Genomic DNA, 26,374 nt, shown 5'->3' with positions numbered 1-26,374 from the left:
CCAGATGCCCTTCAATAGATGAATGGATAAAAAAAATGTGGCATTTATACACAATGGAGTATTATGCAGCACTTAAAAATGACAAAATCATGGAATTTGCAGGGAAATGGATGGCATTAGAGCATATTATGCTAAGTGAAGCTAGCCAGTCCCTAAAAAACAAATGCCAAATGTCTTCTTTGAAATAATGAGAGCAACTAAGAACAGAGCAGGGAGGAAGAGCAGGAGGAAAAGATTAACATTAAACAGAGACATGAGGTGGGAGGGAAAGGGAGAGAAAAGGGAAATTGCATGTAAATGGAAGGAGAACCTCATTGTTATACAAAATTACATATAAGAGGTTGTGAGGGGGAAGGGAAAAAAAAACAAGAGAAAGAATTAAATTACAACAGATGGGGTAGAGAGAGAAGATGGGAGGGGAGGGGAGGGGGGATAGTAGAGGATAGGAAAGGTAGCAGAATACAACAGTTACTAATATGGCATTATGTAAAAATGTGGATGTGTAATCGATGTGATTCCGCAATCTGTATTTGGGGTAAAAATGGGAGTTCATAACCCACTTGAATCGAATGTATGAAATATGATATGTCAAGAGTTTTGTAATGTTTTGAATAACCAATAAAAAAAGTAAAAAACAAACAAACAAACAAAAAAAGTTTAGTAGAAACCTTGTGTCCAACAGAAAAAACAAGTTGTGGGATAAAATTTCCTAGGGTCAGGAAAAAGTGGCTCACTGAGGTCCATAATACAAACATAGGAAACCTTTCAAAAGTGGGCTTATACTTTCCTTTGAAGCTCCTGAGCCTGATTTTCACTAAAATCCACACTGTAGCTACAGAAGATGAAGGTTTTTCTAGATGCTGCCTTGAAGGCCTTGATTTGAAATCTGGCACTCTAACCCACCCACTGCCCACCCACTGCCCACACCCCCCCCCAGCTTACGTCTTCTGAAGCTAAAAACAAAAGACAGCCATCTTCACAATCCTTAAAATTATGATCGTTATCACTGAATAACACAGCACTCCCACTTCCTCTTAGCCTCATCTTATTTCATACAGGTCAGAGACTTGGTCATTGTGACACCTTAACATGTGTGGGTTTCCTCATCTTGCTGTTGCCCACTACCAGTGAAATTCTTATTTCCATCTGTTCTGCAGTCATACCTTGTATATCTACTGTCCAGGTAACAACTGGTCCTAACTATGGTCCCTCAGAAAGAAAAGCTTAATCAAAGAGTGCAAAGGTAGTTTATTTGGAAATAATCAAAGTGAGCAATCCACAACAGCAAAATAGGTAGGGAGAAAAGGAGGTATGTTACCAAGCTAGTCACTGCCCTAGCAAAAGCACTTCAATCACTCCAAAAACTTCTGAGAAATATATGAAATGCTTCTCAGAATTTCCCACTGGAAAATTGACAGAATAACATTCATCAATTATTGGTTGAGGGCTGTGTCTGAGGATGTCAGCTTTCCTGAACTTTTGAGTTTTGCACATGGATAAGGTTCCCCTGAAATCCCATGCCAGGACCTTGGCCAAGCCTCATATAATGCTCAGTGTGCAATTAAGATGAGATGCTGAGAGAATGAAGTGAGACAAAACATACACAGACGTCCCCCTGCAACCACAGCTAGAGACAAGTAAATTGGAAAGGATGGAGGTAGTCCACAAGGGGCCTTGTTACAGAGGAGGGAGGATAATATAAAAAAGAAAAGATTAGACAAATAAATATGAAGAGAGGATAGAACCAGATGCAGTAAAACTCCAAAATGGTGGTGTGCAACAAGGACATATTTATGAACAGCAATACCTATCACATTTGAAGTGACAGTCATTATGACAGGATAGTCACTTTTCTATGAGCCTATAAAATCTTGAATAAAAAGTCCATGAAGCCAGTGAAATCTGTATATTAACATATATTTGCCAGAACCTATGGAAGTGTGTACCTGTTACGTATGAGTCATGAGGATAGCAATCAGGGAAGGCAGGAGGCCTGAAGGAAGAGGGAATCAAGAAAATGATCTGGGCACATTGGTGCCTGCCTGCAATCCCAGTGGCTTGGGAGGCTGAGGCAGGAGGATTGCAAGTTCAATGCCAGCCTCAGCAATGGTGAGGTGCTATGAAATCCAGTGAGACCCTGTTTCTAAATAAAATAGGGTTAGGGATGTGGTTCAGCAGTTGAGTGTCCCTGAGTTTGATCCCTGGTACCAAAAAAAAAAAAAAGAAAGGAAGGAAGGAAGAAAATGTTATCATGCTTCTCTCTAAGAAATTGAAGATACATCAATCTGGTGAATGCTTTTGAAATTCTAGTAAGTCATAGGATTATTTTTCCACCGAAATATAACCTTGACATCATAAAGTGTAGAAATTACAAGTGTATTTTTACAAACTGAATAACCCCATTGTTTTAGTCAGCTTTTTTTTACTGCTGTGACTAAAAGATCTGACCAGAACAATTTTAGGGGAGGAAAAGTTGATTACAGGGCTCACTGTTTTGGAGGTATCAGTCCATAGAGAGAAGGCTCCCTTCCTCCAGGTTTGAGTTGGGGCTGAGCATCATGGTGGAGTATGTGTGGCAGAGGGAAGCAGCTCACATAATGACCAGAAAGCAGAGAGAGAGAGAGAGAGAGAGAGAGAGAGAGAGAGAGAGAGAGACTCTACTCACCCCAAACAAATACCCCAAAGCCATGCCTCCAAATATCCCACCTCCTCCAGCCTCAGCCTATCAGCCTTCAGTCACTACTCAGTTAATTCCATCAGGGATCAATTTACTGATTAGTTTAAGGCTCTTACAACCTAATCACTTCTCCTCTGAACCCTCTTGCATTGTCTCACACGTGAGCTTTTGAGGGACCCCTCACATAGAAACCATAACACCCATATAACCAGCATCCATATGAAGATACTGAATATTGCCCGCCCAGTATCCCAAAAGTCCACCATTGTGCTCCCCCTGCCCCATGACAAGAGATGCTATTTTCTCATTACTCACACCATAGCTTGGTTTTATCTCTTTCTGAACTTTACTCAAACGCAAATGCTAAAAAAGTACTCTTTGGGGTCTGGTTACTCTCACTCTATGCTTGGCTTGTGAGATAATGCAAGCCTTGAATTTGTGGTAGTGATATTCAAGCCAAACTTTTTATATGTGCTATTTCTATTTATTTTTCTGATAATTAAGCTGGAGATCCTTAACAGCTATGGATTTGTCTTCTACTTGGCTACAAGGACCTAGATGTGTCTTATTAATCTTTTTCTCCCTAGTACTTTATTCAGTGCCTAAGATCATGATAAGGTGAATGATATCTCTGTTTATCCACCAAAGGACTGACTAGCCCAGAGCCTGACTTTTACTGGCACACAATAAATGTGAGTTGACTTTTTGATCATAAAATTATTGTAATTTACATTATGTCTCTAATTTGCTATTAACAGCTCAATCCATGAACACTAGTCTTAAGTATATAATTTATGCTTATACAGGCCTGTGTTTTTATTTCTTTACTTAATTTTTATTGAGAGAAAAGACTCTTAATTTTGCAGCCAAGACTCCCAAAATAGTATTAAGTAACAAAGAGACTCAGTAATGATGGATTTGAAAGGAAGACACTCTGATTTCTCAAATGGCTGAAGCAAACTGAACCAAAGTGCAAATTTTCAAAGGCCTCTATTAACTATAATATCAATACCCCCACCATGTACCTGCCATTTTTTTTGGGGGGGAGGATGCTAAGTTAATAATGTAGACCACAAAAAATAGTATAGATTTGGAGATACTGGTTTCATGTGTCCTTGGAGATAAAAGTAAATTTTGCAAATTTAAACAAAAAGCACAAAAACCAAGTTTCCAGAAATTAGGAATATTAATTAAAATTACACTTTGTAACCTTTATTTTATCTTAGTAGAACCTATGTATAGGCTTAAAGATTAAGGAGACATTTTTATATGTTGTTTCCTTTATTATCTCTCTTACAGAGAACATACTGTCTTTATAGAAAATAGACTCTCTTGTCTTGGGGGAAGGGGAGCACAATGGCGGACTTTTGGGATACTGGGCGGGCTATAATCTATCCTAAAATACTCTGTCATGATTTTCCATGAAATTCAATTCTCTTAATTCTTGTAAACAAGTTTTGTAATAGTATCAGTTAAAGTATATATAGCTATAACTTAGCTATAGTAATAGGAATCATACAATAACATGCTAATAATCATACAACAATTAGCATAGCTAGTACTTACTATATGCCACATATTATCTAAATATATATGTCAAAACTAAGCAAATGTTTTTGTTAAATATTAAAATATTTAAATATTAACCTGAATATTAACCATTTAATCTTTAGCATATAAAGTAGAAATTCTACTATCTCCGTTGTATTATTAAGAAAACTGAGCCTCTTTGAAATTAAGATACAGAATCATATATTAGAGGTACTGAAAGACTATAATCCTATAATCCCAAATTTTAGAATCTTTTTTTTCTTTTGTTACTGGAATTGAACCCAGATGCACTTTATCCCTGAGGTCCATCACTAGTCCTTTTTTTTTTTTTTTTAATTTTGGGGTAGAGTTTTGCTAAGTTGCTGAGGCTGGTCTTGAACTTGTGATCCTCCTGCCTCAGCCTCCTGAGTCACTAGAATTGAAGACATGCACCACCATATCCTTCTGTGCTTTTAACTACTACATTATACTGCTACCCATTAATCTAAGAAGGGAAAGCATTGACATTTGTACATAGTTTTGAAAGGATTTTACTTATTCATTCTCACAGTCAAATGTCTCTTTTATGTGAACTTTGTTGAAGTCTGGAAGAAGTGTAGGTGGTCTGGAAGAGAGGCAAAGAGCTGACCTGAGACAGAGAGGAACAATTAAGAGGTGGTGGTGCCCAGCCTCGAGGCAGATGGAACAACTGGAGTTAGACCAGGTAGGATCCTTCAGTAGTGTGACTCTGGGTATTTTCCACAACAGTTAGAAAATCAGGAACGTGTCACTCATAAGAATAAGGAAGAAAATCACCTGGATGTTAATAATCTATCCTAAAATATTATTTTCAAAACAACACAGATATTATGCCTTTGCTAAACTATCACTTGGAATGAATGTTAAAATATTATAAATTAATAAAAACAATTTTTAATAGGAGCTAAAGGCACTTTAATGTAGTTAAGCAATCAGAATGAGAACTGAAAGGAATTAATAAAATTAAGAGGGCAATTCTTAGATGACCAATAATTAACAAAATATCAATGAAGAGAAGCACAGAAATCTAATTAGGAAAAGGAAACCTACATATTACCCTGCCAGACAATATAGCCCAACTCTACTTCCATCCTTCTTCTTCCAGTGCTTTCTGTTCTTTTCTACATTAGAAAAAGCTTGTGAAGAGTCAAACCCCTTGTTCAGAACAGCAACTTGGAGTAGCATTTTTGAATACCTTTTGCTAGAGCCCATCAGACTTATGTAAATATTATTAATTGATACTTTACCACTAAAAAGATATGTTATTAATTAAGCTAGATGTCACAAACAAATCCCCAGCCTTCCAAATCCCATGTGGAATTAATATATTAACACTTTTAGGTAATAAACACAAATTGGACAAGTGTCTCCATATCCCAAGATACATGTGGAATCAATTTGGAAACATTAATGAGCATGTAATTTATTCAAGACAAGAATTCTTAGATTTTATTCTGCATCTGTATTGCTGTTTGCAACTATGATTGATCCACAGCACGTACATATTTTCTGAGGGCCTTAACCTTTAGAATTTGAATAAAATGTATTAAATCTGTGAATACCTCAAAGAAGTCTAATTTTTCGAAACATGTTTCAGAGCTTGTGGGAAATTGGGTTTTTAGATGAACATAGGAGCATCATGTCAACAGCAAATATAAGGTAACGTACATTCAGCAAAATTTGATCTTATACCTGAAGGAAATTTTTAATTATGGTTGAATGCATCAGATATTATTTATCATTGATCAAGAAAAAAATACTTCAAATTAAATTTCATTTAATAGCATCTTTTGGACATTTACTATGTAACAACATTTCGAGGTCAAAAATGTGGAATGGCATGATTACCATCAAGAAGCTTATAAGCTTGTTGGATAAAAAATATTTAGAAATACACATAGAACAAATAATACTATAGTTAATCTACTATTAGAATGCATTTTGGGAGAAGTTGGAGAGAATTCTAATTGGCCATGGAAGATAGAAGTATTAACCAAAAGACACTGAGGTTCCTGAGCAACAAAGAGTAATAACATGAGAATAAGATTGAATTGAGGAGTCCCTATAAAGGTGACCTAAATAGAAAACTCCTGGGCCCTGAAGTACAGATACAGAAAAAGGGATATTGTGGCTGGGCTGAGATGTTCATTCATGAAACATTTACCTAATTGTGCACATACTGAATACCAGGCACTCTTCTAGGCTAGATCCCCTGACTTCCTGGAAGTTATTTCCTACCTAGGAGAAACACAATCACTGTCAGTAGCTTAAAAGGTGACAAAAGCTATGAAAAAACATTAAAGCAGAATAAGGAGGACTAAGTATAATGGGAAGAGAGTGGGCTTTATACTAAAGAGTAAAGCAGAATGAACTTTATTAATAAATTGATACATGAGCAAAGAACCACAGTACATATGGCACAAGTGTTCCAGAACTCCAGTACAACAGCTGTTGGATTGCAGAAGCATACCACTTATGAGAGAAGCAGCAAGAAAGACAGTATTTGGAATGGTATGAGCTGAAGGAGCCTAGAATCTGTAAAAATCATAAAGGTAAAGAGGCCAAATTATGCAGGGGCTTGTAAAAAACGATGAGAACTTTACTTTGAACTTGACACGGGGATTCCTTTAAGGGTTTGGAACTGATCAGTGCATAATAATAATTTAGATTTCAAAAGGGCCATTTTGATTGTTGTGTGAGGACAGTCCTATGGTTGGAGTTGGGAGGTCAAAAATTGATATAATTCACGTAACTCCTGTAATAATCCACACAAGATATGAAGATTGGAATGGGGTGATACCAGTGGAAATGGAGAGGAAGAGCAAGAATTATTTACAAAGGTGTGGCTGTGGGGGAGCCACCAAAGAGAGTAGAGTATCATGGTGCTAGAACAGTCTCTTGACCAGAGGAAACATGGGATGCAGATAGTGTTCATTGGAACTTGAGGGCAAGAGTTCTATAGAATCTGCTACTGTGACTTGAAGGTAGAGAGCCAGAAGAACATACACCCTGACCTTATTTTTACTCCTCCCTTCATCCCTCCCTTCTCTTATCAAGGTTTCCAATGGACGATGTCACTGAAATTCAGAAGGCACAGGAACCTGTTGATGTAATCCATACAAGTTAGTCTCAAGGGGACAAATGCAGGTATGGAGTAAGGTCCAGAGTGCCTTGGAACAGCAAATGGAAGACAGAGAACACCCATATTTTGGAAGCTAATGGATAATATATCAAGGGAGATGGAGTGACATACTGTGCCAGACCTAGGTGGCACAAAAACAAGAGGACAGAGAATTGGCCATAGGATTGAGCAATGTGGAGTTCATTAAAAAATCTTAAAAACGGGAGTTATTTTAGAATATGAGGGACAAAAGCTAGATTAGAGTGAGTTTAATATTAAATGGATAATGAATTGGGAACAGTAAATACAGACAACTCCTATAAAACACAGCAAGAATAGGAAAGCCGTGTGCTTGAATATTGGGCTTACTAAGTAGCACAAATATCATATGACAGTGTTATATAATAAAATACATTGCTTCTGAGTACTGTTGTGCCTGACATGTAAAAGTCCATGACATCATTCTTGGCTTCTTCATCCTAATGGATATCCCAAACTGTGTGGCCTGCCAAGACTGCAATTTGAGCACACTTCCATAAGATACAAAAAAAAAAAAAAAAATAGCTAGGAACTGTGACCACACATTGCATTTCATTTCTTTTTCGTACACTCTGCCTTATAGCTGCTTCAAGAGTAAGTCAAAGTAAATGAAATTGAACTGTGCATTCTTACCTATCCTTGAATATAAACCCATATCACGTGATCTGGCCAATCTCAGGCTAGTGTTATCAGGCTACTGTGATAATATAGGCATAAGGTGATATGCACTTTGTTAGGTTAGTGGAAGCAAAAATTTAAAAGATAAGATTTTAGAGATAAAGTAACTAACATAACATAGCAAAATAATTGGATATAGGGGATAAAAGATAAAGAAGAGCCAGCATTTCTCCCAGTTTTCTTACAACAAAGCAGAGAAGATTCGTGGTTTCACAGACAGAAGCTTAGACATTTTTATAAAGAAAGCATTAGATCATGAAATTGGACAAAATTATCATAACCATTTCTGGAAATTGACCACTGAAAAAATGAGAAGTATTTATTCATGAAAAGCTGCGGAGTTTTGTATAAGAACACTCAGATTCTGTAGTGCTCTTGACTGTGGCTACCCCCACCCTCAGCTCAGTCACAGTTAATGATACCAGATGGGGCTGGCCATGAACACCAACAGCTTTGCTGCTCAAGGCAATGACTTTATATGAAGTGGAGTTTGGAAAACCCACACCCGGTAGTGTTTTCATAACACTGAATGTGATCCTCAACTGACTCACACATCCATTGGCAGAGGTTGGAAGGTTTACATAAGCTCCAGATGTTTGAGCAGAACCTGTGAGTAATCATTAGACGACCTCCAAAGCCTGAGAGAAACAGGGACAACCCCTAGACAGTTAACCTTAAAAACAAGGGCTTAAAAACTGGTGTGGAGACAGCAGCAGTCACACATGAAGGAGACAGATGCCACAGTTAAATCTAGTCAAATTACTGAAACAAAACCAGATTCCAGAAATGCTGTTATCATATGAAATGTCTACTTTTTCCACAAAAATTTATGAAGTATGCTAAGTGTATTAGTCTGGATTCTCCACAAAAGCATAACCAACAGGATATATAAATATAGAGAGAGATTTATTTTAAGGAATTAGTTCATGTGACATGGGAACTTCGTGAATCCAAACTCTGATGAGGTAGGCTAGCATAGGGGAGACTCAGGGAAGAATTCCAGTTCACCTCTGAAGACAATCCACTAGTAGAATTCCTTCTTTCTCAGGGTGTCATGAAATTCTGTTCTGTTAAGGCCTTCAGATCATTGGATGAGGCCCACACACTTTATGGAGGGTGATCTGCTATATTCAAAGTCCACTGATTTAAATCTTCATCTGAAAGAATCTTTACAGAAAACTCCAGACTTTTTGTTTGTTTGTTTGTTTTGGTTAGATTGTTTCATTCAAAAGAGTACACAAATATTACAGTGTTTATCAAAATTAAAATTAAAATATGATTAACAAAATCCTGAAGGGGGTCAACAATATAGAGACATCTGAGAAAGCTATTTTACTTTTCTATTGTAGCAGGGAGCTTTTATAATATGAATTTAAAGCCCATAACAAGAAAAAGCACAATGGTTCTGAACTTTCAATATTCCTCCTAATCTCTTTTTATTAACCCATATTAATTTTACAAATCAGTGGGTTCCATTGTGACATTTGCATGCATGTGGATATCATGCATTGATTATGTCCACACTCCCTTATACCCTCTTTATTCCACCCCTCTCTACCTCCTTGCCCCAGGTCCTTCCCCAGTCTCTTACAGTCCCTCTTCTACTTTCAGGTCATGTTTTTATCTTTCTTTCTCTTTAAATTTCCCCAAATGAGAGACAACATGCAATACTTTTCTTTCTGCATTCAGCTTATTTTCTTAACATGGTGACCTCCAGTTCTATTTCCTTGCAAATGACAAGATTTCATTTTTCTTTATAGTGAACAAAACTTCTGTGTGTGTGTGTGTATAATATTTCCTTTATCCACTCACCTATGAATGAGCACCTAGGCTGATTTCATATCTTGGTTACTATGTCTAGATAAACAAGGGTACATAGGTATCTCTTTGGTATGGTTACTTCATTATTTCTGTTCTATACTCAGACCTGTCTAGATGGAGCATATAGTAGTTACATTTTCAATTCTTGAGGAACTTCCAAAGTGTTTTCCATAGTGGCTGTACTAATTTACATTCCCACCAACATTGCATTAGGTTCCATTTTCTCCTCACCAAAATTTGTCATCTTTTGCTTTTGTGGTAATAGCTATTCTAATTGGGGTGAGATGGAATCTCAATGTAGTTTTGATTTGCATTTTTCCTAAAGACTAGGATGTTAAATATTTTTCGTTCATTTATTGTCTATTAGTTATTGTTTTGATCAGTGTCTTTGAATCATTTCTTCACATTTTTTAGTGGATTATTATTTGTTGTTATTGTTAAGGTTTATGAGATCTTCTGGATTTTAAACCTATTCCAGATGAAAAGTTGGCAAAGATTTTCTCCCATTCTATAAGTGGTTTCTTCACTCTGTTTATTGTTTGCTTTGGAGTACAAAGGATTTTTAGTTTGATGCAAATCCCATTTTTCAGTTCTTAGTAGCTTTTCCTGAACTCTTAGAGTCCTGCATAGAAAATCATGGCCTGGGCCAATATCATGAAGTATTTCTCTTATATTTTCTCTAGTCCTTTCATTCACGTTTCAGGTCTTAGATTAAGGTGTTTCATCCATTTTGTGTTGACTTTTGTACAAGGTGATAGGAGACAAGTTTCAATATTCTTTGGGCACATTTACAGCACCATTGATTGAAGACTATGTCCTTTCTCTGTTGTATGTTTTTGATACTTCTGTCAAAAATCCATTCACTGTATAAGATACATAGATTTATTTCAATGTCCTCTATTCTGTTCCACTGTTCTATCTATTTTTATGCCAATACCATGCTGTCACTAAGACCCTATAGTATGGTTTAATTCAGGCATTATGATGCCTTAAACATCACTCTTTTTGCTCAGGTTTACTACAGCTATTTAGGGTCTTTTGTTCTTCCAATGAATTTTAGGATTGCTTTTTCTAGTTATATGAAGAATGTCATTGGTAATTTGATGAAGATTAAATTACATAAATCAACAACATTGATTCTTTCAATCCATGAACATGGGATTTCTTTCTAGCTCCTGGTGTCTTTGTGAACTTCTTTTTTCAGTGCTTTGTAATTTTTAATGTAGAGGTCTTTCACATCCTTAGTTAGGTTTATTTCTGGGTAGCATGGAGAGTTGGGGTAACTATTGTGCATGGAATTACTATCATGATTTGTTTATCAGAGGTTTCATTTGGTGTATAAAAATGCTCCTGATTTTTACATGTTGATTTTGTATCCTGTTACTTTTCTGGTTTTAATTATCAGTTCCAAAGTATGGATGAAACCTTTAGAATTTTTTATGTATAGAATCTGTATGTGTACCAGTCATGGATAATTGATTCCCTACCTTTCTATTTGTATACTTTTAAAATGTTCTCTTCCATAATTGCTTTGGTTAAAATTTCTAGTATTATGTTAAATAGGAATTGTAAAAGTTAGCATCCTTTTCTCCTGATCTTTGAGGAAATGTTTTCAGTTTCAGCCAATGATATTGGTTATGGATTTATCATATATGGCTTTATTAATTTGAGGTATAATCATTCCATGCCAAATTTATTTAATGGATTTTATCATGAACAGATGTTGAATTTTATTAAAGGCTACATTTATATTTACTGAAATGATGATGAGATTTTTTTAAGTCTTGATTTTATTTATATGTTATATTACATTTGTTGATTTGTATATGTTGAACCATTCTTGCATCCCTGAAATAAGAACACCTTGATCATGGTGTATGGACTTTTTACTGTGCTATTTAATTCAATTTATAAGTGTTTTAGTGAGAATTTTTGCATCTACATTCATCAGGGATTTTGGTCTATAGGTGTTTATGTGTGTGTGTGTGTGTGTCCTTATAAGGTTTTGGTAGCAGGGTAATACTTACTTTGTAGAATGAGTTTGGAAGAGCTTCTACCCTTTCTATTTTGTGGAATAGTCTGAGGAAACCGATGTTCATTTTTAAAATTTTGAAAAAATAGCAGTGAATTAATCTGATGGTCATGAGCTTTTCTTGGCTGGGAGACTTTTTATTCCTGTTTCAATCTCATGGTTTGTTATTGATCTATTTATTTAGGTTTCTTATGTCCTTTTAGTTCAATATTGTTGTGTCATATGTGTATAGAAGTTCTTCCATTTCTTCTGGATTTTCTAATTTATTGGCATATAGTTTTTCAAAATATTCTCTAATGATTCTTTGAATTTCATTATTTGTTGTAACATCTCCTTTTTAAAATCTCTAAGTCCATTTATTTCAGTCTGCTTTTTCTTTTGGTTAGTTTAGCTGAAGTTTGTCAATTTTGTTTATCTTTTCAAAGAATCAATTCTTTGTTTCATTGATCCCTTATATTGTTTTTTTAGTCTCTAATTCCTTTATTTATACTCTAATTTTTTTTTATTTCTTTCGTTATATTGATCTGGGAATTGATTTTTTTCTTCTTTATCTAACCCATTTAGATGCATGTTGTCTGATATGTGTGTGTGTGTGTGTGTGTATGTGTGTAAGCACTCATTGCTATAAACTCCTATCTTATTTCTGCTTTGGTTGTATCTCATGGGTTCTGATATGTTACATTTCCATTTGCATTTTATTCAACAAATTTTTAAAATTTCCCCTCAATTTCTTCAATGACCTACTTTTGTTCAATAGTGTGTTATTAATTCTTCATGTGCTTATATGATTTCTGTAATTTCTCTTCCTGTTGATTTCTAGTTTCATTCCACTGTGATAAGATGAAAGAAATTATTTTATTTTAAAAATTTTTGTTGAGACTTACTTGGTAGATTAATAAATGGTATAGTTTGGAAAAACAGTCCATATGCTAATGAAAATGATTTTTCTGTTGAGATGGTGTCCATGTTGTTTGTATTCTTAATAACTGCTATTTATTTATTTATTTGTTTGTTTTTAGAAGGAGTTCCCCTCCTTTGCTCCCTCCTCTACTCTTTTATTTTTTTAAATTTATTTATTTATTTATTATAATTTGTTATATATGACAGCAGAATGCATTTCAATTTATAGTACACATATAGAGCACAATTTTTCATGTCTCTGCTGTACACAAAGTAGAGTTACACACTTTGTGTCTTTATGCATGTACTTGGGGTAATGATGTCCATCTTATTCCTCCATCTTTTCTACCCCCTGATCCCTCCCTTCTCCTCCCTCCCCTTTGCACTATCTAGAGTTCATCTATTTCTCCCAGGCTCCCCCTGATCCCGATTATGGATCAGCATCCTCATATCAGAGAAAAAAATCGGCATTTTTTGGGGGGGATTGGCTTACTTTATTTAGCATAATATTCTCTGACTCTATACATTTACCTGCAAATGCCATGATTTTATTTTCTTTTATTGATGAGTAATATTCTATTGTTATATATACCACAATTTCTTTATCCATTCATCTACTGAAGGGCATCTACTTTGTTTCCACAATTTAGTTATTGTGAATTGTGCTCCTATAAACATTGATGTGGCTATGTCACTGTAGAATACTGTTTTTAAGTCCTTTGGATATAAACCAAGGAGTGGGATAACTGGGTCAAATGGTGGTTCCATTCCCAGTATTTTAAGGAAACTCCATAATGGTTTCCATATCTGTTGCACCAATTTGCCATCCCACCAGCGATGTATGAGTGTGCCTTTTTCCCCACATCCTTGCCAACACTTATTGCTGTTTGTATATTTTGTTTTTTTTAAAGAATTTAACCTTTATTTTATTTATGTGTTTGTTGTTTGTTTGTATGTGGTGCTAAGGATTGAACCCAGGGCCTCACCTGTCCTAGGCAAGGGCTCTACCACTGAGCGATAACCCCAGCCTCCATGTTGTTTGTATTCTTAATAACTGCCATTCTGACTGGAGTGAGATGAAATCTTAAGAGTAGTTTTGATTTGCATTTCTCTAATTTCTAGAGATATTGAACAGTTTTTCATATATTTGTTGACTGATTGTATATCATCTTCTGAGAAGTATTTGTGTTCAGTTCCTTGGCCCATTTATTGATTGGGTTATTTGGTTTTGAGGTGTTAAGATTTTTGCATTCTTTATATATCCTAGAGATTAATGCTGTATCTGATGTGCATGTAGTAAAAATTTGCTCCCATTATATAGGCTCTATATGGAACTTTTTGTGTGTGTGTGTGTGTGTGTGTGTATGTGATGAGAATTTACATTTTACCACTGAACTCTCTTCCCAGCCCTTTTTATTTTGAGATGGTGTCACTAAGTTGCTTTAGGGCCTTGTTAAATTGCTGAGGCTAGCCTCAAACTAGCAATTCTCCTGTCTCAGTCTCCTAAATTGCTGGGATTACAGTAGCATGCCATTGCACCTGGGTGAAGGGCATATTCTGTAGACATTTGCAAAGTCCATTTGATCTACACTGAATTTAGCTTTGATGTTTATTTGTTGATTTTTCATCTAAATGATCTGTTAGTAATAGTGGAGTATTAAGTCATTCAGTATCGTTGTATTGGTGTCTATTTCTCCCATTATGGCTTTTTTTTTTTTTTCAAAATTGGGTGTTCTAACATTCTGTGCATATATATGGACATAGATACAAAGATAGATATTATTGTGTCTTAGTGTATTATTACCTTGACTGATAAATAGTGAACTTGTAACTGATTGATTTTATTTTAAAGTCTACATATGTCTGCTGGTGAGATAAGTTTCTAGGGGGCCTATTGTTTGGTCTTATTACTAATTTATTCAGTGAATCTGTTTATTTAATTGAATAATTAAGATGATTAACAATCAGCATTATTATTGAAAGGTATGAATTTTCTCCATTTTCTTCTGTTTGTTTTGGATACAGTATATTGATTTATTTCTCTCTTATTCATGTTAGAAGCTTGATGATCTTATTGATAATGTTTATTTTTTTTCCTTTTTCATTTATAATTCTACTCTTTTAGTTGGATTTATTCTTATTGTGCTTTCATGTTTGTTTTTATCATTATTTTCTGAGTGTAGGATTCCCGTAAGTTTCTTCTGTAATGCTGGTCATAATGCATGAATTCCCTTATTTTGTGCTCATCTTTTAAGTTGTTATTTCTTTGATTATGATGGATAAGTTTACTGGGTATAGCAAACTTGGTTAGCATTTATTTATTTTCAGGTATTGAAATACATGATTCCATGCCCTCCTTGGAGTAAAGTTTCTTCTGAAAATTATATAAATAATCTAAAATGTTTGCTTTTAAATGTGATTTTGTGCTTCTCTCACATAGATTCTAATATTATTTCTTTCTTTTGTATTTTGGCAATTTAGTTACAATATTATGGTGAGGCTGTATTCTGGGCATGTGTCTTTGTGGTTCAAATACCTGGTCATCCCTATTTTTCCTAAGATTTGGGAAATTTTCTGCTATTATTTCATTTGAATAGTTTTTCTATGCCTTCAGTCTGTAACTCTTATCCCTCCTCTCTTCCAGTCATGCATGTGTTTGATCTTTAATGATTTCCCCGAGATACTATATGTTCTATCCATTTTTCCTTATTACTATCTCAATGCATTATTTCATCAGACTTGCCTTCAAGCAAAAATATCAAGTTATGATATTTTTTTCTGCCACTTGACCTAGTCTGTTTGACAATTTTTCAACTGAGTTGGGTTTTTTGTTTGTTTGTTTGTTTGTTTTAATCTGAGATGTTAAGCTTTTCATTTCCAAGAATTCTGTATGGTTCTTTTTCAAAATCTCTTTACTGTATTTCTCATTCATCTCTGGTATTATCTTCTTCAATTTATCCAATGCTTTATCTCTATTCTCTTGGAATTCATTGAGCTTTTAAAAAAATCATTCTTTTGAATTTTTTATGCAACACTTTGCCCAGTTCAAAATCTGTTACTGCAGAATTATCAACTTCAGGAGATACCATTTGCCTAATTTTTTTCATATGTCTTGTGCTTCTATGCTAATATTTGTGCATGTGTTGTGATGGATATCTCTTCCAATTCTGTGAGGGCCTTCTTAGAAAGTAGCCTGCTAGAGATGATGTGTCTTGGGGTATCATTTTGTTCTGTAGTACTGCATATAATTCTATATTAGAATTAATATGGTTTCAAAGTGTGATATACCCCTGGTTTCTTAGGCTGTGATTAGCGGGTGGGTTTTCACACAATAAATACCATATCAGAACCTAAGGAGACTACTTTCTCTGTTGGTGTCACAAGAGTGTGGTTCCTTTGGTAATTCAAACTGGCATGGTGTAGGCAGGAGAATATGTAGGGGTGCATCTTCTGTAATTACTTGTAAAATAGGAATGGTGAGGGTGTCCATGGGCACTATTAATATTGGCTCTTTTACTGGAAAGTGATTCTGATACCTGACTGTTTCAATCATGATGAAGGGTCTGAAGCTTTTAATCTTTGTTTATAAACTAGTGCAGTTTCTGGTATTTCACATGGAGAGGTAAGGTCTGGGATGGGAGCTCCCCTTCAATAACATTCATGTGCAGAATTTTCAGTGATGTGCGATCTGATAGTGTGTGTGAGCAACAAATGCTGAATCCTTTGTCAGTGCAGCATACAAATCAGTTATATTATTTCTCTTTGTTATTACTTTGGGAGTAACTCTTCAGGTAAAAGGATCCAACCCAGTAGTTGTGACCAATAGGGGACATATTATCATATTATGGGGAATTGTGTCCTCCTATACTTTAAGGTGAAGTATTCTTCAAGGTTCAGGTGGGAATAGGTTGTGATTGGAAGTAAGTGTGATTGTCTTGACTTAACTGAGAGTGTTACTCAGTGAAAGAGCACAAAGTCTCAGGCTCAATCCCCACACCATACGAAAAAAGGAAGTACAAACAACATAAAAAGAACAGCATCAAGAACAAAACAGAAAAGAAATGGTAAAAAAAAATAATGATAATAAGATTAAAAAGAAAGTAGAAATAAATTTTAAAAAATATTTCTAATTTTATAAATTGCATAAAAATTACAGATACAAGTAGTTCAACAAGCTAAAGTAATAAAGCAAAGGTCTACTTCTAAACACTTGATATTTGAGCTCTTGAAAGTTGAAAACCAAGAGAAAAATCTTGAAAGCAACAGGAGAAAGTTACTCATTGTGTAAGACGAAGAGCAATACTCAACCACTCACTTCACATTTAAAACAATGGGAAATATGAGATAATGTGTACTATATAAAGGGTGAAAGAGAAAATAACTATAAATCAGGAATTCTATATTAGGCAGATTTATCATTAAAAATGAATAGAAAAAATGATACATTCTCATATAGATAAACGCTGAGAGAATTCATTATTAGTAGCATTGAAAGGATGAAAGGAAAAGATTAGAGAATATATAAAGGAAGAGTGCAAGTAATGGAAATATGTGAATAAATACAAAACACTAATATATTTTCTTTACCCCACATTCTCAGAGAAAAGTAAACATATAGACTAGCACAAAGTAAAAGGGAAGAAATAAAATTATAAAAGAATCAATTTGTTACATTTAGCTGGATTTAAGGAATTTTAGCCTGAGTTACATTTTGATAAGTTAAGATGTACATTCTAATCCCTGGAGCACTCCTAAGAAATAACTAAAAATACACCATTCAAAAACTCAATAGAGGAACTAAAATGTTATATCAGAAAATGTTTAACAAAAAAAGAAAAAGGGACTTAAGGAGCAAAATGTCATAAAACTTAACAGAAAATGAGTAGCAAAATGTCAGAGGTAAATCCATCATTTCACGTGACATTAAATGTGGATGGAATAAACACTCCAACAAAGAGACAGATTGCCAAACTAGAGAAAAAGGAAAGTTCCAATGATATAATATCTATCAGAAACACACTTTTAATTCAAACACACAAATGGATTGAAAGTAAAGGGATAAAAATACAGTCTTTGCAAATAGTAGCCATAAGAGAAATTTAATAGTTATGTTAAGATTAGAAAATGAGGGGTTGGGGATGTGGTTCAAGTGGTAGCACTCTCGCCTAGTATGCATGAGGCACTGGGTTCGATTCTTGGCACCACATAAAAATAAAAATAAAGGTATTGTATCCACCTAAAACTGAAAAATAAATATTTTTTAAAAAGATTAGAAAAGGAAAAAGTCTTAAAATATAAGAAGTAAAATCTAATAGAATTAAAGTAATAGAATACTAAGATTACAGATGAAGATTTTTGTATGATTTTCACTGTTTGCTAGAAAACTAAGTAGAAAAAAATCATTAAAGATAAAAAAGGCTTGAAAAACCACTAACTTGAACTAATAGATAATAAAATATTTTACTTAATAATAGTACAATACACACTATTTTCAAATTTATAAAAAAAGTTTTCCAAAAATGAGCTAAACTATAGAAATGCTTCAATGTTTAAATGATTGAAATAGTTCAAAGTATATTTTATCTAACCATACAGAAATTGAGCTAGAAATTTAAAGAGAGCTATCCTAATATATATAGAAATTAAACAATTCACTGCTAAATACCCATAAGTCAAAAATGAAGTCACAGTAGAAATTAGGAAATGTTTGAATTAGAAATTAAAATACAACATAACAAAATTTATAGATGGCTGCTAAGGCAGTGCTTAGAGACAAATTTATAGTTTTAAAAAGAGTATATGAGAAAAGAAAGCAAGTCTTAAATAATTAATCTAGTTACCACCTCAAGAAACTAGAAAGAGAAGAGCAATTAAATGCAAAGTAAGCATAAGTAAGGATAGAAGATCACAGCAAAATCTATGAAGTAGAAGACAGAGAAAATCAATAACTTCTACAGTTGATTCTTTGAAAAATCAAATCACACTGAAAAAACTAGTTTGACAGAGCAAGGGAACGAAATAATTCAAATGAACAAAGTGAGGTATAAAAGAGGGGGAACATCACCATTGTCTTAGAAAAAATTCAAGAATTACAGGGAATATCATGAACATATTGTGGAAATTTTAGCATAGAAAAAATGGACAAATATCCAGAAAGACAAAAACTTAATTCAAGAAAAAAAATAGAAAATCTGCAAAGTTGTGAAACAGATATTTTAAAAAGAAACCAAATTAATAATTAGTAATAAATGATCTTCCAAGAAAGAAAACTCTAGGCTTAAATGGTTTCAAAAATGAGTTATAATATTTAAAGAAGAAGTAATATTATCTACTCATATTCTTTCAGAAAATAAAGAGAGAATACTTTCAAATCAGCTAAGTCTAGTATCATTCCTATAGTATAGCCAGACAAACATATCAGAAGAAAACTACAGGCCAAAATTCCTCATGAATATAGATGCAAATGCTTTAAATTTTTAGCAAATCAATCTGGCAACATATAAAATGGATGAGACGCATGATGGATTTAACCCAGAAATGCAAGTTTGGTCAAAAACAATTAATACAGTAGATCGTATTAATAAAAGACAGATAAAATGCATTTGACAAACTTCAAAAATTCTTTATTATAATAACTTGAAAATAATCAAAGAAAGGTACATCTTTAATCTGGTAAAGGACATTTATGCAAAACTATAATTAATATAATAATTATGAAAGACTGCTTGATTTTCATCTAAAATCATGAACAAGTCCAGTGTGTCCATTCTTAGTACATCAGTCCTTCACTGAAGTTTCTGGCCTATGCAATCAGGCAAGAAAAATGAAATCATACATAATTTTAAAACCAGTAGTAGCTTTTATTCAAAGAAAAACAATTCTGTATGTAGAACATCCTTTAAAAGGCACTTGAACTAATAAAGGAATTTTAAAAGCATAGGATACAAGATTGATATAAAAACCACTTCTGTTTGTATATACAAGCAATGAACAGTTTGATGATCAAACTAACAAAACAATTTGTTTATAATATTAGAAAGAATGATGTACTTAATAAAATTAACAAAAGAAGTCAATACTTGCACTCTGTAAAGTACCAAACACCCCTTGTGAGGGATAGGGATGTTACCCAGTGCTGGAGCTCTTGCCTAGAATGTTTGAGGTCCTAGGTTCAATTTCCAGCAGTCAGAGAGCGGGGGAGAGGAGAAGGAGAGAGAGAGAAATTAAAAGAAAAACAAAAACAATGATCCATGGAGTGAAATCCCATATTAATGGTTTGGAATACTTAATACTTTCAAGATGCCAATTTCTTCCCAAACTTGTCTACACATTGAACACAAAGGGTCCAAAATAGCTGAAACAATTTTTAGAAAGAAGAACATAGGAGAACTTATGCCAACTTATGAAATTTCAAAACTTAAAGTTTCAGTAATCAAAACACTGTAGTACTATCACAAAGATAAAAAGAACTAGACCTTCAAATATAAGATTAATTCATCTTTTTACAGATCCCAAGGTATTCAATGGTGAAAGGGTAGTTTTCTACAAGTGGAACTAGGATAATTGAGTAATAACATTGAAAAAATTACATCCCCTTACCTCACATCAGACATAAAAATTGACTGAAATTATAAAAGATCTTCAACTGTTGTAATACTTTCAGAGTAAAATTTTATGATCTTAGGTTAGGCAAACATTGCTTAGATAAGACTCTCTAAGCACACTCCATTAAAGAAAGCAAATGACAAATTAGATTCATTAAAATTGAAAACTTTTTCTCTTGACATCATTACATATAAAATGGCATTATACGAGGGAAAATATTAGAAAATCACATATCTGACAAAGTGATTAATCATAAATATTTAGAAAACTCTTCCAACTCATTCATAGACAATCCAATTAAAAGGCAGTAACATATTTCCCAAAAGAACATATACAAATTTAATATTTCATATAAAAGTACTCAACAAACTTAGTCATTAGGGAAATGCAAAATGAAATGTCAATAGATGCCATCAGAATGGTTATAATAAAAAAGCCTTCTAATACCAAGTGTTGGCAAAAACGTGAAGATGCTCATACATTGTTGAATAAAAAGTGATTCAGACATTTTAGAAGACAGTTTATGTTAAACACAAAACACTTAGTACATAGCCTATCAGTCCCATTCTTCAGAATCTACTCAAAGTGAAAACTTTTGTCAACTCAAAAACTTGAATGTGAATATTAACCACCAAATAATTCATAATAGCCCCAAACTTCAAAGACTTGAATGTCCATTATCTAGTAAATGCATAAAATAGTATTCAGCAATATAAAAGAAAATGGATCACTGATGCATCTTAAAAAATGTTGAACCTCAAAATATTATGTTAATGGAAAACAGAAACAGATACCATATATTATATAATTCTGCTAAATATCCAGAAAATACATATTTTGGGAGAAAAAAAAAACGGAACAGTGGTTAAGGTGGTGGGGATGAAGGTGATAGTGAGGACTGACAGCAAACAGACACAAAGTGTCATAACAGGTAATGAAAATATTCCTAAAGGGAATTGTGGTGATGCCTGCACAACTGTTTACATTTACTAAAAGATCTTTTGTTGGGGCAGGGGTTGTGACTCAGTGGCAAAGCACTTACCTTGCATGTGTGAGACACTGGGTTCGATCCTCAGCACCACATAAAAATAAATAAACAAAATAAAGATATTGTTTCCCTCTATAACTCAAATAAAAAAATAAATAAAAACAAAAATGATAATTTTGTTGTGCATTGACAATGGGTGTATTTTATGGTATACAAATTATGCCTCAACCTTAATAACTTTTTCTAAAAATCAAATAGACTTTAAAAAGCACGTCAGCACTTTGTGGCCAGAGCATTGGAAATACGACTTCAATTCACTCTGGTGAAAGCTGTGGTATCTAAATTGTACTTTGAGAAGACTTTTTCTAAGTTCATTTTCTCTTTCCTTCCTCTCCAAGCTCAGAAAATACAATAAAATATACAGATAATAAATAAGTGACCAATTAAAGTATAATTTATTATTATATTTAATATTAAAATATATTCTACATAACATCACATACTGATATTAAAAATAAATTACTTCATTAGGTAATGGAATAATTGGTTGAGTCTAATACATAAAGTTTTAATGATTTTTTTTACAAAATTATTTTTTAGCATCTCAGAAATATTTTCACATGATAAATACAAATAAAATATGGAACTAAAATTTCTTTCACAGTGATAAATACAAATAAAATATGGAACCTACTTTCTTCCACAATGTCATCAGAATATGAACTCTTTTCAATTTCTTTTGTTCGGGTGGGTGTCGTACCAGGGATTGAACTCAGGGGCACTCAACTACTGATCCACATCCCCAGCCCTATTTTGTATTTTATTTAGAGACAGGGTCTTAGTAAGTTGCTTAACACCTCACTTTTGAACTCACGATCCTCCTGCCTCAACTTTCTGAGCTGTTGGGATTACAGGCATGCCCACGACACCCAGCTCAATTTTAATTGTGGTAAAATGTGCAAAACATAATGATTACCTTCTTAATCGTTTTTTTAAACATACAGTTAATTCAGTGGCAATAAGTATATGCACATGGCTGGAGTCAGTGAATCACCAAATATCCACAGAGCTCTTCATGTTATAGTCATCACTCAACCTTAGTTGAGCCCTTAGTGAGCTTGCTGTTGTGTGTATACTCCATACCTTTTTATCTATTCATTTGTTAATGAATTGCTTCAGACACTTAGGTTACTCCTATCTTTTGACTATTCTTGAATACTATGCTGGGCACATGAGTAAGAAAATCTCTTCTAGTCCCTTACTTCCAATTCTTTTGGCTATAGACCCAGTAGTGGTATAGCTACCACTATGGTACCATATGGGAATTTTATTTTTATTTTTTGAGGAATTACCATATTATCTTCCACAGCAGTTATAATATTTTATTTTCCCACCAAGAGTGCTCGAGGGATCCAGTTTTCCCACATCCTAATCAATACTTGTTACCTTCTGGTTTTTGTTAGTGTCCATATAAAGTGTGAAGTGGGGCAACTTGCCTTTGAACAGGGCAGTTCCATATTAAATTTCAACATTAATACATTGAGATTAAATTAATACTTAATTTCTATACCATGGATCATACTTTATATGCTTGATCTAATGAAATAAAACTAAAAGAATTAATTATTCATTGTTAGAACGCTGTGCTAGGCTATTGCTCCCTCCCACTATCCCTTTGAGGTCTGCTGTCCACCAACTTGGAAATGATATATTGGAGGAGCACTTCACCTGGAAAAACATGAACTCCAAAATGTATGAACTTGAAAGACTTTTGAATCAAACTAAAAATAAATTCAAATACTAATTAATGTTTTAATCATTAGCTACATTTTTTTCCCCCAAGACAAGAAGCAGTCCCAATTAGAACCAAATCCCAGTGATTCCTTTAAGATAGAAGGTTTTAAAAAGTCAGGTGTGGTGGCACATACCTACAATACCAGCTAAAGTAGGAGGATCACATATTTGGGGCCAGCTTCTGCAGCTTAGCAAAGCTCTATCTCAAAAATGGGAAGCTGGGAATGTAATTAACAATGTGGTAGAGCACTCCAATTTAATTCCCAGTGACATACACACACACACACACACACACACACACACAGTTAAAAAGAAAAACCCTCTAAAATATTTAAAATATTTTCTGAAATAAATAGGAATTTGTGAACCTTTGCACATTCTGTCCCATTCATGAACTAGTGTGTTTTCAGTATTTTTGCTGATTATGGAGCATTTCCATGAAATATCAGACTTTCCTAGTAAACATTTATCTTCTCTAAAAGCTGGTTTTTCTGTATCATTTCAATTGATCTTTAGTTCCTTAGGCAATAACTTCCCACTTAGATTTTAAGAGTTTGTGTTGTTTCCTGTGCTCTTTATCTTTAAAACTTCTGCTAAAAAAGAAAAAAAAAAAAAAAAAAAAAACAAAAGCATGTGGTTTGAGGTGGCAGTAAGCAGATTCATTCTAATTTCTGTCACCACCAATTGTCTTATCAACCAATGGCCTAACAAAAATGAACAGGAAGATTGATCCTGATATTGATGAACCGGTCTCTGGTGAGCAAGGCAACCATCAAGAGCAAACCCATTTTAGAGTCTCCTGGGAAAGTGTGAACAGGACAGCAAGCAGCTTTCATCAAAGACATTTTGCTTCAGCAACAAGACTTTCTGTTTGGGTAAGTGATATTCACCCAAACAAAGCATTAATCACAAGACCCATCTCGTCTCCCTGGGGAATCTGAGCTAGAGCACATGAATCCTGCTCTCTAAGTGTGAATCTGAACATGAAAAGAGTTTAAGGAAATATAGAGGCTGAGAAAAGCATCTTAGAATCTTAGATGTAGTAAGGGTTTCATGGGAATAAAAAGTACTGCTACAAGTAAATATCTGAGCAGTATACAATTTTAACTTGCTGTTTAATTAATTAATAATAATAATAATTGATAATCCCCATCAACTTGGAGATTTGTGTTCATCTCTTTCTGGCTGGTTTCATTTAACATCAACTTGAAATTGGTAGAGAAAATGGTGTTTCCATTATCTACCTAACCACTATTTGACCTCTTTGAGTGGAGGAGTTTATTTACTCATTTTTATTCTTTTTTGCCATATCTTAAAAGAAAAAAATGAAATTTGTTTATTGCCAATAAAATCTGAAAGTGGGATATGCAAAGACATTAACATTGGCCTTTCAGACCTGGGAAGGAGGCTGTAGTTGTGAAGGTTTCTACCTACCCCATGCATCTCCTCAGAAATGTTGGCGGTTTGTTAAAATATTGATAGAGGCACCTACAATGGACAGATGATGGTCCTTTGGTCTGTGTGTTCATGCTAACATTTACTCTTGTGGAAAACAATCAACTTGACTCACCCTGTTTCCTGTCCTCCATTTTTACCTCTGCTGTTATTCCTGAATCTCAAAACCTTGACATACAGCATAGGCCCCAAGGGGAGAAACAGTACAGATCTGTAGTGAGTTATTATGGATTGGCCATGTCCTTTGCCGACTCTTTCAAAGGTGAGGATAAAAGGGCGATGTGGCTGTCTTTTCCCATATTGCTTTATAAGAATCTAGTTCTTGCCAAAATTCTGACAGTTCATAAAAAATATGAATCCTTAAACCCAAGTTCATTTTTCTGCTTTGCTAAAGATGGTAATATTTAAAAATTTTAATATTTGAGCTAAACTAACACATAGGAAGTAGATTTTTTTAAAGGGTGGAGTATTATTTTCTAACTTTTCTTATAACTTGAAAGTGAGTGAACATATTTTACTCTAAATTTTGAAACAAACAGATTTGAGTTTGAAGTTTATCAAATATGGAAACACTAATAAATTGCTTTTGGAAATTACATGTTCTTAGAGACATAATGATGAGAGGTTCTTGTAAAGCTAATAAATATCTTTTTTATATAAAAAGCTTTATGGAGAAATGAAAACTTACATTCTCTCAGTAATCATGTCCTCCTTTACAACTCTTTTCATAATGAAGGTACTCCTTCACCCCATAGCAGAGTCCTTCATTGAGGATATACTTCAACATCCTAACCTCCTTTTTTTCTTTTTCTTTTTTTTTTTTTTTTTTTTGCAATCAAACAAATCACTGAAAGGGAAAAAAAATATCTCTATGCTGTTTGTTTGAATTGGTTGTAGCAAGGAAGAATTTTGTGACATAAGAGGAAAAAGTAATGTCTTCAACTTTTGCTTACCAAGGGATGTGGTCTGGCCTAATGCTCTCTATGAATGTACTGTAAACATTAAATGTATATAAATATATTATGTATATTTTTAGTGTATGTGTGCACTTATGACTGCATTCTTAGTGATGGATCAAGAAAACATTTTTGTGCTTACTCTTGTTTGTCTTTAGCATGGTAGGAAATGATGACTGAAGTCTATGCTATGATATTTCTCTTTTATGAACAACCCAAATTTGTGAAAAATGAAAATTTCTCCCATTATTATTTTTATTAGCTAATCTCATGTAGACCGAGAAAGTAATCATTCCATTGTATTTGCTATTAGACACTTCTCAGAATGTGGTGGGCAGGTTTAATTTTCACTTTGATGAGAACTTTCAAATAATTCAGAACGAATAGAGGAGGAAACAAAGGGTTTCTTAATAAGATTTTAAGGAAACATAGAGTAACTTGTATCTTTTAATTTGGGAGCTAAGGTAGATTTGTTTCTTCATCATTCTAAAACAACTGAGGAAACACAGTTTATTTTATGAGGTGTATTTGAGCTAAAGTGGTTGTGCCTATGCATTTGGTTAGTTAAAGTGGTAAATCTGGTAACTACACATGGATTATCTTTAAGTGACTTAGAAAATAATGAAAAGAAGTAAGATTACTAATATACACTTAAGTTCATGGTAGCACTTTGGGGAGAAGAAGATGGACAAGTGATCCAAGTTTTCAGCGGGTACTGGGGTCACATTTCTCTCCAATG

Source organism: Marmota flaviventris, chromosome 2 (genome assembly GCF_047511675.1).
Source record: "Marmota flaviventris isolate mMarFla1 chromosome 2, mMarFla1.hap1, whole genome shotgun sequence".
In the NCBI taxonomy this organism is placed as follows: domain Eukaryota; kingdom Metazoa; phylum Chordata; class Mammalia; order Rodentia; family Sciuridae; genus Marmota; species Marmota flaviventris.
This window is presented reverse-complemented; position numbering follows the sequence as displayed.